At 41.8% G+C, this 18,004-nt stretch overlaps 1 protein-coding gene across 1 annotated transcript in view; it reads left to right on the forward strand.

Moving 5' to 3' along the window:
• The window catches only part of LOC131506651 (cytosolic 10-formyltetrahydrofolate dehydrogenase-like), a 39,174-nt gene continuing 21,170 nt past the window's right edge, over positions 1 to 18,004 (forward strand). The window contains exons 1-3 of the transcript XR_009259099.1: positions 1 to 124; positions 13,656 to 13,786; positions 17,062 to 17,208. The gene's annotated coding sequence lies outside the window, so the exon portion shown is untranslated. The remainder of the gene's footprint in view (positions 125 to 13,655; positions 13,787 to 17,061; positions 17,209 to 18,004) is intronic.

Below are 18,004 nucleotides of genomic sequence, written 5' to 3' on the forward strand. Positions count from 1 at the left end.
GCCATCTTGGATCCCGCAGTGCAGGGACAACACACGACGGCATCTTGAGCGTCCTCTTTCAGCGCAGAGCCTGGCTCTTTCTCCCCTGTGGCCCAGCCTTCCTGTCCCAGTTGAGAAACTGGAGGTGAGGTCAGTGACCCGAGGCTCACAGGCCCTGGGAGATGTGGTGTAAACAGGGTTGGACATGCCCTGCAGTCGTGGTGTTTCGTTTGTCATCAAGTCAGGTTATTTAGTCCTACAAAGAGGTCAGCGCCCTGTGGTTGTGCCTCATTTCAGGAGGTGGGGGTTCAGGTGCACCAAAGTTGGGGTGTACGTGTTTGTATCAGGATGTTAAGGGGTGTTTCCGTGGAAACAAAAGGACAAAGGTTAAAGATTGGGGCAGATTATAACCCCAGTTCTGAGTTCTGAAGGCAGCAGGTGGAAATTCCTAGATGTTGGTTTGGAAGCCTCTTGTTGTCCCACCTCAGCCTGCATGGCTTTGGGAAAAGGCCAGTTTAGTCCTCAGTGATTCCAAATCAGAAATAGGAGAAAATTGCACACGTGGGTTTGGAGACTTTTTGTGAGATGTTGCAAGAGCGTGGAAGGATCCAGCCCTCACATAGTTTATAGCAAACAGTTCACAGCGAACAGGTTTAGAATCCAACGTCCACACAACTGTGTGGTGAATCTTCATTGTTCTCTTAAGTTAACCACCCCAAATATGCATGCTAATGGTCTCCAAACTCACTCTGTCATGACTTGAATTCCATTTTCTGGGATCCCCGTCCTGCCTGTGGGGACTGAGGACCATGGTACTGTGTCCACTCATCCTGTCTGTCTCTGTCAATTGAGGGTTTTCTTTACAGCAACTGTAGGAAGGTCTGTACACAAGAAACTCTATTTGCAACTACTCAGGTCATGGTAAATGCTGAAATCACAACTACGAAAACCTAAATTATTCCCCTTACTTCCAACTGTGGTGCAAGTGAGACTAATTTGTTTGCAAAGTAAGTGTATTTTCACGATTCTTGTCCTGGTTCTTTACATAAGTGCAGCAAGGATAGCCCTCGATCATGTAGGCTATTTTCAACCCACTTTGCTGGAACTTATCCTATGAAATCTCAGATTAATTTCTAACAGCTCCTCAAGGGCAGAGGCCAAGCCAGATATTTGCCATCAGACGTTGCCTGCAGTTCCCACTGATTTGGGTTAACTCTTTTCTTCTCAAGGTCTCCAAAATATCCCGAGGTTCTGGCACTTTCCCAGAAGTGGGTCTTTCACTCACCTGAATGGGCTGCTGGGAATCTTGCAAGCAAGGTATCTGGCTGCTGTTTCCTGGGGCTTCATTCCTTCAAACTGTCTGGTCACACCTGAGAGAGAGAGAGAGAGAGAGAGAGAGTGTGAGCAGGGGAGGGGCAGAGACACAGAATCCCATGCAGGTTCTGTGCTGTCCCCACACGAGACTCAATCTCACACACCCTGATTTCATGACCTGAGCCAAGATCAAGAGTCCTACACTTAACCAACTGGGCCACCCAAGCACCCTTCGGTTGACTGTGATTCATGAATATTGTGTTGGTATTATTTTGGTATCTCCTCTGCAATGTCTAGTAAAGATTTACTGGGGCGCCTGGGTGGCGCAGTCGGTTAAGCGTCCGACTTCAGCCAGGTCACGATCTCGCGGTCCGTGAGTTCGAGCCCCGCGTCAGGCTCTGGGCTGATGGCTCGGAGCCTGGAGCCTGTTTCCGATTCTGTGTCTCCCTCTCTCTCTGCCCCTCCCCCGTTCATGCTCTGTCTCTCTCTGTCCCAAAAATAAATTAAAAACGTTGAAAAAAAAAAAAGATTTACTAGCCCATCATTGCCTTGCACGTGACATGAAGAACTTCTGGGCTTCTCACTGAATCATTGTGTGCCTGGCATGGGTCCTGATTCAGTTCTTTGATGAGACCTAGTGGGTGTGCCCCTGAGGGCCAAAACCATGGGTGGGGTTAGGATCAAGCCACTGGAGGACATAGCCTCAGAAATAACAGCCATGTAGGGATTAACCTTCCCAGAGGAGTGAGTTGAGGGTGTGTGTTAGTGTTCTGGTCAGGCATAGCATTTGGCTCCAGGGTGTGGCCAAGCGTTTCTGAAAGGCTGAGGTCTGGGCTCATGATGAACTTCTGCAGAGCCATACAGCCTTGTATTTGTCAGGACAAACTTCTGGCTTCCTCCCTGAAAAAATCTCAGGTGGCCATGAGCACCAATTCAGTTCCTGGCCCACAGACTGCATAGCTTAGGAACAAAATCAGCTTATTTCTTAGAGTTCTGGAGGCTGGAAATGTGACATCCGGTTGTGGTATGGTCAGGTTCTTCTGAGAGCCCTCTTTCAAGGCACTGATGACTATCTACGTGCTGTGTCTTCACACGGTGGAAGGGACAAGGGATCTCTCAGGAACCTCTCTGAAGTGGGCACTAATCTCATTGATGAGGGCTTCACTTTCATGACCTACTAATTTCTCAAAGCCCCTTCCTCCTAACATCATCTTCTTGGGGGTTATCATCTCAATGGATGAATTTGTGGGAACACAGACATTCAGAGTACAGAACGATGAGTAAAATATTGTCAATCTGCCAAGAAAAGTTGGGTCACCGAGGCACAAAAGTCACTGTGTGCATCAGACAAGGAGGTGGGAGAGGGAGGTATGGAAATCCCAAATGTGGCCAGAGTTTCAATGGCCTCAGACACAGGCCATAAAGAGAATACTTGCATGCCAGGGGAACAGATTTCATTCTACATGATTGCATTTTTGCAAAATCCATTCTCTGCTGTGGGGACTCATTGCATGGGAGCTAAATCAAGGAGAGGAAAATCAGAAGAATATATCAATAATGCAGCGTGTTCACAAGGTCCCCAAAGTAAATGGATCCAGAGGGATGCCAAGCCAAGAGGGAGCAAAGGAGAAGTCGCTCCAATTGGAACAGTCATGCTCTAGGAAACAGTGTGGTTGATTGCTTTTAATTTATCTGGGCCAAGTGGCCAGATAATTGTTCAAACATCATTGTGAATGTTTCACTGCGAATGTTACTTAGATGAGATTATCAGTGAAATCAGTGGACATTGAGTCAAGCACACTGTTCTTCCCAATGTGGGTGGACCCCATCTAATCAGTTGAAGGCCTGTGTAAAAGGCCAAACTCTCACAGGCCATGAGGCTCTCTCCAGCAGAGTACCCTTGGGTTCCATCTGTAACACTGGCTCTTCCCAGTTCCATGCTGGAAAGCCTTCCAATTTGAACTTCAACTTTCTCTTGAGTCCTTAGCCAGCAAGCCTTCCCCTTCAACCGTAGGACTCACCAAACTTCCACAGCCCCAAGAAACATTATTTTAAAGGAATCTCTCCAATAGATAGATGATAGATAGATAGAGAGATAGATAGATAGATAGATAGATAGATAGATAGATAATATATACATAGATAGATACTAGATATATAGATAAGATGATAGATAATTGATGATAGATAGAAGAATAAGAAAGATAGGTGACAGGAGGATGAGAGCTAGCTAGCTAGATTGATAGATATGTGATAGAAAGGTGATAGGAAGCTAGATAAGATAGGTTATAGATAATAGATAGATGATGGACGGATAGATGGATGGATGGATAGATAGATAGATAGATAGATAGATAGATGATAGATAGATAGATAGATAGATAGATAGATAGATAGATGATAGATAGATAGACGATTTCCTATTGGTTCTGTTTCTCTGGAGTTCCTGAAGGCAAATCGCTTAGAGAGAAAGAAGCAGCATCTCGGCTCATTCACTCCATACAATGAACACCGAAGTGCACAGCTGAGTCATGCCCCATAAATGACATGGGAAAATCCAGGCACACAGCAAGGGTGTGTGTGGTGACAGTTATCTACCCTAGACTGCCTTTGATGACCTACAGAATGAAGACTACCCTCTGCTTCCACAGCTTCTTTGTTCTTTAAAGAGCTCCTTGATAGTGAAATGGGAATATTGGAATAAAATCCCTTCCCAGGGGCAGGGTCCTTGGACATGAAGATGATGTATTTGGTCCAGTTGACACACGGGCCAGTGACGGAAGTGCCCCTCAGGTTGACCTGGATCATTTTCCTTTTAACTTTTCAAATACTTATTTATTTATTTCCTTATTGAAAGAGAGTTAGAGCATGACCTGGAGAGGGGCAGAGGGAGAGAGAGTCAGAATCCGAAGCAGGCTCCAGGCTCTGAGCTGTCAGCACACAGCCGACACAGGGCTTGAATCCACGAACTGTGAGATCATGACCTGAGCCGATGTCAGAAGCCACCCAGGAGGCCCAGTCTTGGGTAATATTCCATCCACTCCCTTTCCCTGCCTGTGGCTGTAAAACCCATCTTGTATTCAGAGTAAAGTTCTCTCTCTCTCTTCCCTGTTGCAGGAGTCTTGAATAAAGTCTCACTTGCCTGTTCAGCTGGCCTGGTGTGATTTCTCCTATACAGGTCTGTGACCCATCTGGAGTTCTCTTTGAGTCCTGTCTCCATACAGCACACAGATCCCAACACATGTGACTTTCCTTTGCCAGCACATGAATGATTCCTAATGCTAGGTGTGTTTTTATTTTTGGCGTGTTTAGTTTTCAGAGAGAGAGAGAGAGAGAGAGAGAGAGAAAGAGGGGGAGGGGAAGGGAGAGGGAGAGGGAGGGGCAGAGAGAAGGGAAGACAGATGATTCAAATCAGGCTCAGTGCTGTCAGTACAGAGCCCAATGTGGGGCTCAAACCCATGAACCACGAGATCATGACTTGAGCCGAAGTCGGATACTTAACTGACTGAGCCACCCATGTTCCCCTGGATATGTTTTCATGCCTAGAATTGACATATCTCCTCTTGTTTAACGGTCACTTTTTACTGTTGCCCCTTTTGTATCTTATGCAGAGGAGGGAAGTAAAACCAAATGGGCCTGCTAGGAGGAAGCAGCTAAGAGTCCTTGGTCATCTGGTACTCACCCCAGTCCAGAATGGGAGCACCACCAGAAGCCTGGCTGCCTGGCAGTCACTTACAAGCCACACAGCTTGGGATCAATTTTAACCTATTACATGCTTTGGATATGTCATCTGTACCAAGGGCTGTAAGGGGTAATCATGTGAGCCATAGGGTTTTGGGGATTCGAGATAGCACCTGACACTTGGAATTGCCAAAGTGTGATTCTGATCTTTGTGCATCAGGTGAGTACCTGGAACCTAAGACTTGGAACAAGGAAGACCTTTCTAATTTGTGGGATCATCAGACAGTGAAGGGGCTGGTCTCTGAAGCAGTGCACACCCTATCCTGCTGCAAGATTTCTTGCTGACTCAGCAGGCGGCAGAAATGCTCCCCATGGTAGCCCACACAAGATGTCAGACAGTCCTCATCCCACAAAAGCTGGAGGAAGAGGTCAGGCAGAAGCAATATCCTGCCCACCCATGCAGCTTCTGTGTGGTCTGTGGTCTCACCTCACTTGTCCTTTAGCTAAATTATTTCTCTAGGACCTGACAGAGGTAGGGTCCTCTGGTTTTGGGGGAAAGGTGTCCTACTGTCTGGATATTGAGAGTCTGAGACCAGGATGCCAGCATGCTGGCATGCTTGGGTTCTGGGGAAAGCTCACACAGCTGAGAAAGAGAAATCAAAAGAGCAAGCTGTGTACTGACTTCATAAGGCTGCTGATCCCATGGGCTCCACCCTAACCACCTCTCCAAGGCCCTGCCTCCTAATACCTTCCCTGTGGGGGGGGGGGGCTGGGGCTCCAACACAGGTGCTTGTGGGCAACACAACTCAGTTCACAGAAGAGGGGATCTCAGCTGTGCCCTGCCTGCAACTAAGGATCTCACCTTAAGAAGGCACCTAATGTCTCACTTGTCTCGGCCGACCCAAGCTTAGACTGGGAGCTTACAAAAGAAACACTTGCAAAATCCCTTGTCCCTCAGAGTGCCCATGCATCTGTGCTGGCCACTCGCGATGTGAAAGAAGTGTCTTCATAGGACCCATATAAATGAGGAGGACATGATACAAGCAAAAATGGGCCAGAAGGACAGCCAGTGGTCAAGTATGTAGTTACCTACTGGGAATTCTTCCTCTCCCTGCACCCCAGCTCCAGAATAACCCCACTCATCTCCCCCCACTTTCTCTCTTTCCCATGGTGACCCCATACCCTGAGAGCAGATGCAGGAGACATCGGCAGAGATGTGCCTCCACCTTATTGGGCCTGAAGTAACCAAACAAGGAAGTAGACAACTCCTCCCCCTCCAATTTACCCAGGAAACACCTACCTCATTTTATTGTGCTTTGCTTTCTTGATCTTTGAAGACACTACGTTTTGTGCAAATTGAGGGTTTGTAGGAACCGTGAGTAGAGCAAGTCTATGGGGGCCACTTTTCCTAGAGCATTTGCTGCCTCCAGGTCTCTGCTAACTTTTGCCCCTTACTATATTCTTTTCATTATTATATCTGCTCTGGTGATCTACAATCAGTGATTACCTATTGCTGAAAGCTCAGGTGAAGGTTAGCATTTTTTTCTAAAAAGAACGTGTTTTTTAAGGGGCACCTGGTTGGCTCAGGTGGTTAAGCATGTACTTCAGGTCAGGTCATAATCTCACAGCTCCTGGGTTCGAGCCCAGTGTTGGGCTCTGTGCTGATGGCTCAGAGCCAGGAGCCTGCTTCGGATTCTGTGTCTCCCTCTCTCTGTGTCACTTCCCCACTCATGCTCCATCTCTCTTTCAAGAGTAAAATGAATATATTAAAATATGTTAACGAGTGTAAAGTGCTTCTTAATTATGGTATGTACATTATTTTTTCAACATAATGCTATTGTGCATGATAGACTCCAGTCTAGTCATGACTTTCATACCCATTAGGAAACCAAAAGATTCATTTGAGCCGCTTTGTGGTGGCATTCATTTTTTTTTTTTTTTTTTTTTTGCAGTGTTCTGGACCCAAACTCACAACTTCCATGCATTCCGGAGAATTTTCTCAATTCAGACCCCTCGGAAGAAGCCTGCAGTGGTTGTGCGGGATCAGGCATTGCAGCCAGATTTGGATGGAGGAAATGACTCTGGACTGTTCTTCCTCAGGAGCTAAGGAATACCACGGTTGGAAGGACTGCACTGGCTCTCAGTGAACCTAACAAGGAGGCGGAATGTATCACATGCTGACCTCATCCCCCAAATCCATCCCCTGGGTGAGCTGGAGTAATCCACCAGTTAACATGCTGGACCACAAGGGGGAAAAAAAAAGATTATGATTTTGTGTTTTAATTAAAATGCAATGCTAAGCTGTGAACACAAGCTGACCTATTTCATTTTCATTTCTTATTGTCCCTCAAGTTGCCAGGCCACGCATTCTTTCTAAACCTGGTGATCTAAAGGACCACCTTTTCCTCCTGCACACTGCATTGCTGACCTTGCCACACCAGATTTCTTCTCAAAGCTAGAACAAACAATCCTAATATTTGTATGTAACCACAAAAGACCCCGAATAGCCAAAGTAATATTGAAGAAGAAAACCAAAGTGGGAGGCATCACAATCCCAGACTTTAGCCTCTGTTACAAAGCTATAATCATCAAGACAGTATGGTATTGGCACATAAACAGACACATAGACCAATAGAATAGAATACAGACCCCAAAATTGGACCCACAAATGTATGCCAACTAATCTTTGACAAAGCAGGAAAGAGGAGAAATGAGTAAGACAGTCTCTTTAACAAATGGTGCTGGGAGAACTGGAGAGGAACATGCAGAAGAATGAAATTAGACCACTTTCTTACACCACTCACAAAAATAAACTCCAAAAGGACGAAGGACCCGAATGTGAGACAGGAAACCATCAAAACTCTAGAGGAGAAGGCAGGAAAAAAAACCCTCTTTGACCTCAGCCATAACAATTTCTTACTTGACACATCTCCAAAGGCAAGGGGATGAAAAGCAAAAATGAACTATTGGGACCACATCCAGATGAGTAGCTTCTGCACTACAAAGGAAGCAATCAACAAAACTAAAAAGCAAAGGATGGAATGGGAAAAGATATTTGCAAATGACATATTGGATAAAGGACTAGTATCTGGTACCTCCAAAGAGCTCACCAAACTCCACACCCAAAAAACAAAGAATCCAATGAAGAAATGGGCAGAAGACATGAATGGACACTTTTTCAACGAAGACACACTGATGACCATCAGACACATGAAAAGATCTCAACGTCACTCATCATCAGGGAAATACAAATCAAAACTACAATGAGATGTTATCTCACGCCAGTCAGGGTGGCTAAAAGGGACAGATCAGTACACTATAGGTACTGGTGAGGACGTGGAGAAAAGGGAACTGTCTTGCACTGTTGGTGGGAATGCAGACTGGTGCAGTCACTCTGGAAAACAGTGTGGAGTTGAGTCCAAAAATTAAAAATAGAACTACCCTATCGCCCAGCAATGACACTGCTAGGAATCTGCCCAAAGGATACAGGAGTGCTAATGTATAGGGGCACTTGTACCCCAATGTTTATAGCAGCACTTTCAACAATAGCCACATTATGGAAAGATCCTAGTCCAACCACTGGTGAATGGACAAAGAAGATGTGGTTTATATATACAATGGAATATGACTTGGAAGTGAGAAAGAATTAAATCTGGCCATTTGCAGCAATGTGGATGAAACTAGAGGGTATTTTGCTAAGTGAAATAAGCCAGGTAAAGAAAGACAGATGCCATATGTTTTCACTCCTATATGGATCTTGAGAAACTTCACAGAAGAACATGGGGGAGGGGAAGTGGAAAAAAAGTAACAGAGAGGAAGGGAGGAAGACCATAAGAGACTCTTAAGGACTGAGAACACACGAAGGGTAGATGGGGGTGTGGGGGAGAGGGGAAAGTGGGTGATGGGCAGGGAGGAGGGCACTTGCTGGGATGAGCACTGGGTGTAGTATGGAAACCAATTTGACAATAAATTAATAAATATTAAAAAAAATAAAAAATCAAACCTTCAAAAAATAAAATAAAAAATGACCTCCATGCAGGGGAAGGGTTTCTCCCCATGTGACCTATGGACCCCTTGGATCTCACTGCGTGCTTCTGAGGATTTGCCTTGCTTCCTCACCAGAGAACCACCTGGTATTGAGCTCCAGAATTTCTGACTTTGCACTCCCCTGTTTATAGAGTCCTAACGGTATTGAAACCATCTCCTTTATCACTGTCAGTGGTTTTGGGGAACAGATTTCTTGTTCAGTCCATTGTGACTGTTTCTACTCTTTCTCTTTCTGTCCAGCTACTTTTGTGGGGAGTGCTTTTCCTGTACTCTCCCTTTGTACCACACCCTCCCCCCCCTTCTCTGTCCTCTTGCTGCAAAAACAGCTCCTTACCCTCCATGGCTTCTCTCTCCCAGTTCACCTCTCCAGAGCACATTCCTGCTGAATTCTGAGGCCAAGTTATGCAGATTGTTAATGTCAATCCTCAGATCAATTTCCTGGGTATGCAAAATGGTTTGGAGATGATGTAGCTGCGTTTCAGAAGCTGAGAACATCCATGCTGTTCAGCCATCTTGGCCCCCTTTAAAACTATCCCTCAGTGGAGATTTATCTGATGTGTTCCGTCATAATTAGAAAGGGGTATGGGTTTGAGGAAATAACAGAGATGAAGTGTCATTCTCCTCACATATCAAGGGAGCATGCTATCAACACGATGTATCACTGTTGATAGTGACCATAATCACCTGGCTGAGTTCATGCTTGTCGGTGTCTCTACTGTGAACTGACTCTTTTCCTCACATTTCCATACTGTATTCTTTGGAAGGTGTCTCTACTGTGAACCGACTCTTTTCCTCACATTTCCATACTGTATTCTTTGGAAGGAAGCTACTCTCTGCAGCCCATGTTCAAGGCTCCTGAAAATAGAGTATTTACCTAAATTATTTAAAAATTTCCTACATGGAGAGTTGTCTCTTTTCTCCCATTTACTTATTCATTTATTAAGTCATTTATTTATATCAGTATGGAGCTCTAAATATGTCTTATTCTTGGCTTAAATCCAATACTAATTTATGGATTTCCCCCCTCAGATTGTTTAAGCTTTGTCTAGTGAAAGCTCTTTCAGTTGTGTCTTGTATACCTTTGACATGTCCCCCATCCTTTTCCAAGCTCTTCTTTCTTTGTGACACTACAAGATGTTCTTGTATATTCCCTGCCATAGCCCTGGAATCAGGCATTTCTCCTAGGACCCTTGCTTCCTTTTATTGAAGAATGGAATTAGAAACCAAGATATGGGTGAAAAGTGTGCTCCTCTCTACTCATGTATTTTTGTTTCTTGGCTCTCCCAGATGACAGAGAAGAAAATAGATCTATAGTTATCACTCTGTATATATACCCATGTGGATCTATCTATCCATATATATATATGTGTATATATATATATATATACACACACACACACACACACATTTATGTATATTTATTCCCCCCTCTATATCTAGTATATCTGTGTGTATCGTCGTGAGGGTGTGAGGGGCTCCAAGACAAAGCAAGTAATGTCAACAAATTTCCTCAATTTTTGTTTTTCTGAGAAAGTCTATTTTTATTTCACTTAAAAGCATTTTTTTTTCTTTTATTAAATTTTTTTTAACGTTCATTTATTTTTGAGACATAGACAGAGCATGAATGGGGGAGGGTCAGAGACAGGGAGACACAGAATCTGAAACAGGCTCCAGGCTCTGAGCTGTCAGCACAGAGCCTGACGCGGGTCTCGAACTCACGGACCGCGATATCATGACCTGAGCCGAAGTAGGCCGCTTAACCGACTGAGCCACCCAGGCGCCCCTGAAAAGCATTTTTTAAAGTTTTGTTTTTAATTTTTATTTTGAGAGAGAGAGATAGAGCAATAACTGGCCAGGGACAGAGAGAGAGAGAGAGAGAGAGAGAGAGAGAGAGAGAGAGAGAGAGAGAATGAATATCCCAAAGCAGGCTCCATGCTGAGAGCAGAGAGCCCATTGCAGGGCTCAGTCTTCCTAAGCATGAGATCATGACCTGAGCCAAAACCAAGAGTCAGAACCTTAACTGACTGAGCCACTCACTTACCCCTTCTTTCTCTTTTTAAGAATAATTTTGCTGTCAGGGTGCCTGGTGACTCATTTGGTTAAGCGTCTGACTCTTGATTTTGATTCAGATCATGATCTCATGGTTTCATGAGACTTAGCCCCATGTCTGCCTTCACACTGATAGTCCAGAGACTGCTTGGGATTCTCTCTCTCTCTCTCTCTGCATCTCCCCTGCTCATATGTGTGAACTCTTTGTCTCAAAATAAATGAATAAACATCTAAAAAAAAGAATATTTTTTTTCTGGATACAGAATTCTATGTTAACTTCTTTCTTTTTTTTAAAAAAAATTTTTTTCAACGTTTTTTATTTATTTTTGGGACAGAGAGAGACAGAGCATGAACGGGGGAGGGGCAGAGAGAGGGAGACACAGAATTGGAAACAGGCTCCAGGCTCCGAGCCATCAGCCCAGAGCCCGACGCGGGGCTCGAACTCACAGACCGCGAGATCGTGACCTGGCTGAAGTCGGACGCTTAACCGACTGCGCCACCCAGGCGCCCCTATGTTAACTTCTTTCAATACGCTAGATAGTTCACTCCATTCTCTTCTTACTGGCATGGTTTCTGAAGAGAAGTCCAATGTAAATATCACCCTGTTCTTCTATAAGTAAGACACTTCTTCCTCTCATTTCTTACCAGAGTTTCTCTTTATCTTTGATTTTCTACACTTTGAATATGATGTGCTTATGTATATATGGAGTTTTTTTTTTTAAATAGTATTTGGTGTTTCTTGAGCTTCCTGTATCTGTGATTTAGTGTCTCTCTTTGATTTTGGAAAAGTCTCAGAAATTATTACTTCACATATTTCTGTGATTCCTGTCTCACCTTTCCTTCCAATATTCTAATTATATTTATGTTATTCCTTTAGTAATTGTCTTACAGTTTTGGACATTCTGCTCTTTTTCATTCATTCTTCATTTTGTGTTTTGGTTTTAGAAGTTCCTGTTGACTTGCCTTCACACTTACTGATCCTTTTCTTCCTTCTGTCCAGTCTACTGATGAACCCTTAAAGACATTCCTCATTTGTTACTATACTTTTTATTTCTAGCATTTCCTTTTAATTCTTTCTTAAAGTTTCCATCTCCCTGCTTACATTGCTACTGCTTTCTTGCACATTGTCCACTTTTCCCATTAAAGCCCTTATCATATTGCATATATTAATCTTTAACTCCCCCATATAATATTCCCAAAATGTGCCATATCTGAGTCTGGGTCTTATCCTTTCTTGGTCCCTTCTGACTGTTTATTTTTACTTTTAGCATGGCTTGTATTTTTCTGTTGAAAGGGGGATGTACAATATTGAGTAATAGAAACTAGAGTACATAGGCCTTTAGTGTGAAGTTTTATGTTTATCTGGTTAGGGGTTAGGCTGTGTTATAGCTGTAGGTGTCAAAGAATAAAACTTCTAGCATCTTTGTTTTGGTGTTCTCTGTTGTCAGCATCTTTGTTTTGGTGTTCTCTGTTGTCTTTGGGTTTTCCTAGAGACGAATTAAAGAGAAGCTGCCTTCTTTTCACAATAACCACCTATTATTTTGCACGAGTGCTCTTCATACAGTGTTAAGATGTGGTGGGAAAGGAAACCTTGGGTGGTTGTATGATTAGGTCTCAGTCTTTCAGTGAGCCTGTACCCCTGGGATATGACCTTCACAAGTGTCTTTCAGTTCTCTGTTCTGGTATTGCAGGGAAGGTATAGAGGGCCAGAGGTGGGTATTACCCTTCGCTCACATTTGTTGCCTTCCAAAAAAAAAGTTTCTCTTGAGGGCAGGCCTTGTTAAGAGCAGAATGCTGTGGGGGCATCTTTGTTTTTGTGTTCCCTGTTGTCTTTGGGTCTTCCTAGAGACTAATTAAAGAGAAGCTTCCTTCTTTTCACAATAACCCCCTATTATTTTGCAGGAGTGCTCTTGATACAGTGTTAAGATGTGATGGGAAAGGAAACCTTGGATAGTTGTATGATTAGGCCAGTCTTTTAGTTAGCCTGTACCCCTGGGATATGACCTTCACAAGTATCTTTATTTCAGTTCTCTATTCTGGGGTTTCAGGAAATGTGGAGAGGGCCACAGATAGGTATTACCCTTCCCTCAGGTTTGTTAACTTCCAATAAAATAGTTTCTCTTGAGGGCAGGCTTTGTTAAGAGCATAACGCTGTTGGGGGGTATTTCATAATGGTTACTTTCCCCTCCACTTGCCAGAAGCAGTAAGGGATTTTCCTCCCATCTTTCACATGAGAACCTGATTTGCGACTACTGGAGGTAAAACTCACAAAAGTGTGGGTCCCCCATAAGACCAGATCTCCAGGAGTTTTTAATTCTCAACTAGTTCTCAACTTACTTTTATTTGGTTCTCAATAATTTTAATTCCCAATTAGTTCACATGGTGCCTCCAGCAACTCTTGAATTACGGTTTAAAGTGTTCCTGTCAGCAACTCCTACTTGTGTCTTTCTGCTCAAGTAAGCTGTGTTTCTCTCTGTGTGCCACTCCAGTGTTGGGGGCAGCACTCTGCCCTGTGACCTCAATTCTCTTGTGGATCCTAGAAGAGTTTTGATTTCAAGTTTTTTTTTTTTTTTTCTTTTTGTGAGAATGGGAGTGATGACCTCCAAACTCTTTACATGCTGGACCAAAATTTGGAAGTCTACAATCAATCGCCTCTAAATCACGCAATCAACGTGGCTTATGCTGAGCACTTGCCTTGCATTGGGGAGTCGTTTTGGTAAGTACAAGGCAGCGGGTGTCTAGATGGCTAGAAGGCACCTTAAGGTGCTGAGTCTCTGGGGACACGGTGTAAAGACCTGTGTTGTCACAATTCATTGCTGGAAGAAGTAAGCATGGCCTTTGTGACTCCACTGGGAGACAGTCCTTGGCACCTGGCACCTGGCTTCCTCCTGGCTTTGATCTTATGCCTACTTCTTTTGCTATTTTTCCCTTATTTCCTTTCCGTGTAATAAATCTTAGCGACAACTATGACTATTTCATGAGTTCTGTGAGCTGTCTTGGGGGATCAGTGGGGGCCTGGGTACGTAAAAACAAAACAAAGGAAAACAAAAGAAAACCAGCAAACATGTTCAGATTTTAATAGAGGTATCGTTGAAACTGAAGATCACTTTGCGTAGTGGTTCGTCCGAACAATATTAAATCTTCTAATTGAGGGAAATGAAGATTTTTTTTTTTCATTTTATTCAGGCCTTTTAAAATTTCCTTCAGCAATACATTATAGTTCTCAGTGCACAACTCTGTTGTCTCCTTGGTACTTTATTGCTATTTTATTCCTTTTGATGCGATTGTAAGTGAAATTGTTTCCTTAATTCCATTTTTGTAGTGTTCATTTCTACTGTATAGAAATGCTACTGATTTTCACATATTGCTTTTATACCCTGAAACACTGTGGTGTTTGCTTTTTAGCACCAATAATATGTCAAGTTTTTTTCTTTTTTAAATATATAATATGCCGGGGTTTTTTTTTGAGGGGGGGCAGTGGGGAGGATGTTAAATCTTTGCATGTGTGTGTTCCAATCAAACTTTATTTATAAAAATAGGCTGTAGCTAACTGATTTCTACCTTAAATCAAAAACCTGGGGATAATTTTATCTGACCATGCAAGAGGCACTGAGGACAGAACCCAGTTGTGCTTCTTATGTAAGCAAATAAGTCTTTCTTCCTCCATTACTGCCTTTTCTTGCTTCATAGCTTAAAAGTCATTTTATTATTTTTACTTTATTTAATAAAATGTAAATATTTAAGGTATAAAATAGTATACTTTGAGATATATTTACATACATACATAGTTATGTTATATATATATATAAATATATATAGCTATATATATAGTTATATATATAGTTACATATATATATATACATATATATATAGTTAAATGATTATTACAATCAAACCAATTAACATGTCCATCTCACATAGTTACTTTTATTTTTTGGCAGTGAGAGCATCTGAGAACTACTCTTTTTAAAATTTTTTTACCATTTATTTATTTTTGAGACACAAAGAGAGACAGAGCATAAGCAAGAGAGGGGTAGAGAAAGAGGGAAATGAATCTGAAGCAAGCTCTAGGCTCTGAGCCCGATGTGGGACTTGAACTCATGAACTGAGAGAACATGACTTGAGCTGAAGTCGGACACTTAATCGACTTAGCCACCCAGGGGCTCCTGAGAGCTACTCTTAAGGCAAATTTCTAGTACGCGATAGAATATTATTAACTATAGTCAATCTGATGCACATTAGACCTCCAGAACTTGTTCATCATGTATAACTGAAACCTTGCCCTGTTGACCATAAGGTAAACCATCCTTGCAACTGAGAATTCCACTTGTTCACAGTGAATTCAGCTTGCTAGTATTTTATGGAGGTTTTTTTGCATTTTTATTCATCAGGAATATTGGCCTGGAGTTTTCTTTCCTTATAGTGTCTTTTTCTGGCATTGGTATCAGGGTATTTTTGACCTCATCGAATTAATCGGGACATATTCATTCTTCTTCAAAGAGTTTTTATGGGAGGGATGATTTTGAGAAGGATTGGTGAAGTCATTCAGCCCCAGGCTTTTCTTTGTTGGGGGTTTTGTGATTATTGATTTAATCTCTTTACTATTTATGGGTCTATTCAGATTTTTTACTTCTTCATGAGTTAGTTTATGTTGATTGCATGTTTCTAGCAATTTGTCCATTTCACCTAGGTAATCAAATTTTTGGTGTATAATTTATCACAGTATTCTCTTATCCTTTTTATTTATGTATAATTGGTATAATCACTTTCATTTCTGATTCTAGTAATTTAAGTATTTTTCTGTTTTTCTTTTTTTGGTCAGTCCTGTTTGTCAGTTTTGTTGATTTTTTTTTCAAGGAACCAACTTTGGTTTCAGTGATTTTCTGTATTGTCCTCTTATTCTCTCTTTTATCTGTATCTGCTCTAATCTTTATTATTTCCTTCCTTCTACTAGTTTTGAGTTTAGGTTACCCTTTTAAAAAATTCCTTAAGATGTACAATTACGGTATTGACTTGAGATCTTTTTCAGTGTATGCATTTACAGATACAGATTTCCCTGCACTACCTTTGTTAAGCCCATGAGTTTTGGTATGTTGTGTTTTTGTTTGTCTTTGACTAAAGGCATTTTCATTTTCCTTGTGATTTCTTCTTTCACCCATTGGTTGTTTAAGCATGTGCCATTCAATGTCTACCTATTTGTGAATTTTCCAATTTTTCTTTGGCAACTGATTTCTAGCTGTGTTCCACTGAGATCAGAAAAGATGTTGTATAAGTTTGGAATCTTTTAAAATGTATTAAGACTTATTGTGTAGCCTGGGGAACCTGGGTGGTTCAGGTGGTTAGGCATGTCACTTTGGCTCAGGTCATGATCACTCGATTGGTGGCTTTGAGCACCATGTCGGGCTCTGTGCTGACAGCTCAGAGCCTGGAGCCTTTTACAGATTCTGTGTGTGTCTCTCTCTCTGCTCCTTCCCTGCTCTCTCTCTCTCTCTCTCTCTCTCTCTCTCTCTCAGAAAAATAAACAAACAAATAAAAAAACCACAGCAAAAAGACTTATTGTATAGCCTAACAAATAGTATCCTGGAGAATATTCCATGTTTTCTTGAGAAGAATGTGAATTCTTCTCTTCTTGGGTTGAGTATTCTGTATATGTTGGTTCTGTATGTATACAATTGGTTTATAGCATTGTTTAATTCCTCTGTTTCTTTATTTCTCATCTCTCTGGTTGTTGCATCCATTATTGAAAGTTAGGCAATTTTAGTCTCCAACTACTCTTGTAGAAAAGTTTATTTCTCCTTCAGGTTTTGCTATATATATATATTGGGGGCTGTGTTGTTGGTGCCTGTATGTTTATAATTGTTATATCCTTTTGTTGTGTTGAACATTTTATTAATAGTCTCTGTTTCTCATAACCTGTTTTGATTTAGAGTCTATTTTTTTCTTTTTCCTTTTTAAAAATATGTTTAATATTTATTTATTTTTGACAGAAAGAGAGAGAGAGCACGAGCATGAGTGGGGGAGGGGCGCAGAGAGACACACACAGAATCTGAAGCAGGCTCCAGGCTCCAAGCTCCAGTCTCCGAGCTGTCAGCACAGAGCCCGAGTGGGACTCGAACTCATGGATCCCGAGAGCATGACGTGAGTCGAAGTCAGATGCTCAACCGACTGAGCCACCCAGGCGCCCCTAAAGTCTATTTTTTTCTGATAGTAATATAGAAACCCAGCTGTCTTTTGGTTACTCTTTGCATGAGATACATTTTCCATCTTTTTACTTTCAATTTGTTGTGTGTACTTACATCTAAAGTGAATGTCTAGCATCTGGATGGAGGATGTATTTTATCCCACATTTCAATTTATGTTTTAATAAGAGGGTTATATTTTCATTTAACAAGTTTGGTAATAAAGAAGGATTTACTTCTCTTTACCTGTTTGTTTTTAGTACATCTTTTATGCTTTCTGTTCCTCAGTTTCTTTATTACTGCCCTCCCTTTTCTGGGTACTATACCACTTTGATTCCTTTTTTTAAAAGTTATTACAATTAACATATAAGAGTGTAATTTACATAATGCTGATTTAGTTTCAATAGTGTATACTCTGATCCTGTATGTCTCTATTCCTACCCCAACTAGTGTTGTCACAGATTAATCTTTATGCATTTCATAGCCATTAATATTGATTTAAAATAATTGTGTTCTGCATTTGGCTATTATATAGGAAAAAGAGAGAAGTTGCAAACGATACCAAAAGTACACTAATACTGGCTTTCATATTTACCCCTGTGGTTACCTTTACCAGTGTTCTTATGGTAACCTTACCTTTTTTCTTATGACTTGGAGTTATACTCTTTAGTGTCCTTTCATTTTAGCCCAAGAAATTCTCTTTAGTGCTCCTTTTTTTTTGTATTAATAACTTTTTAAACGTTCTTAAAATTTTA

The sequence above is a fragment of the Neofelis nebulosa genome, chromosome 1, assembly GCF_028018385.1.
Source record: "Neofelis nebulosa isolate mNeoNeb1 chromosome 1, mNeoNeb1.pri, whole genome shotgun sequence".
Taxonomy (NCBI): Eukaryota; Metazoa; Chordata; class Mammalia; order Carnivora; family Felidae; genus Neofelis; species Neofelis nebulosa.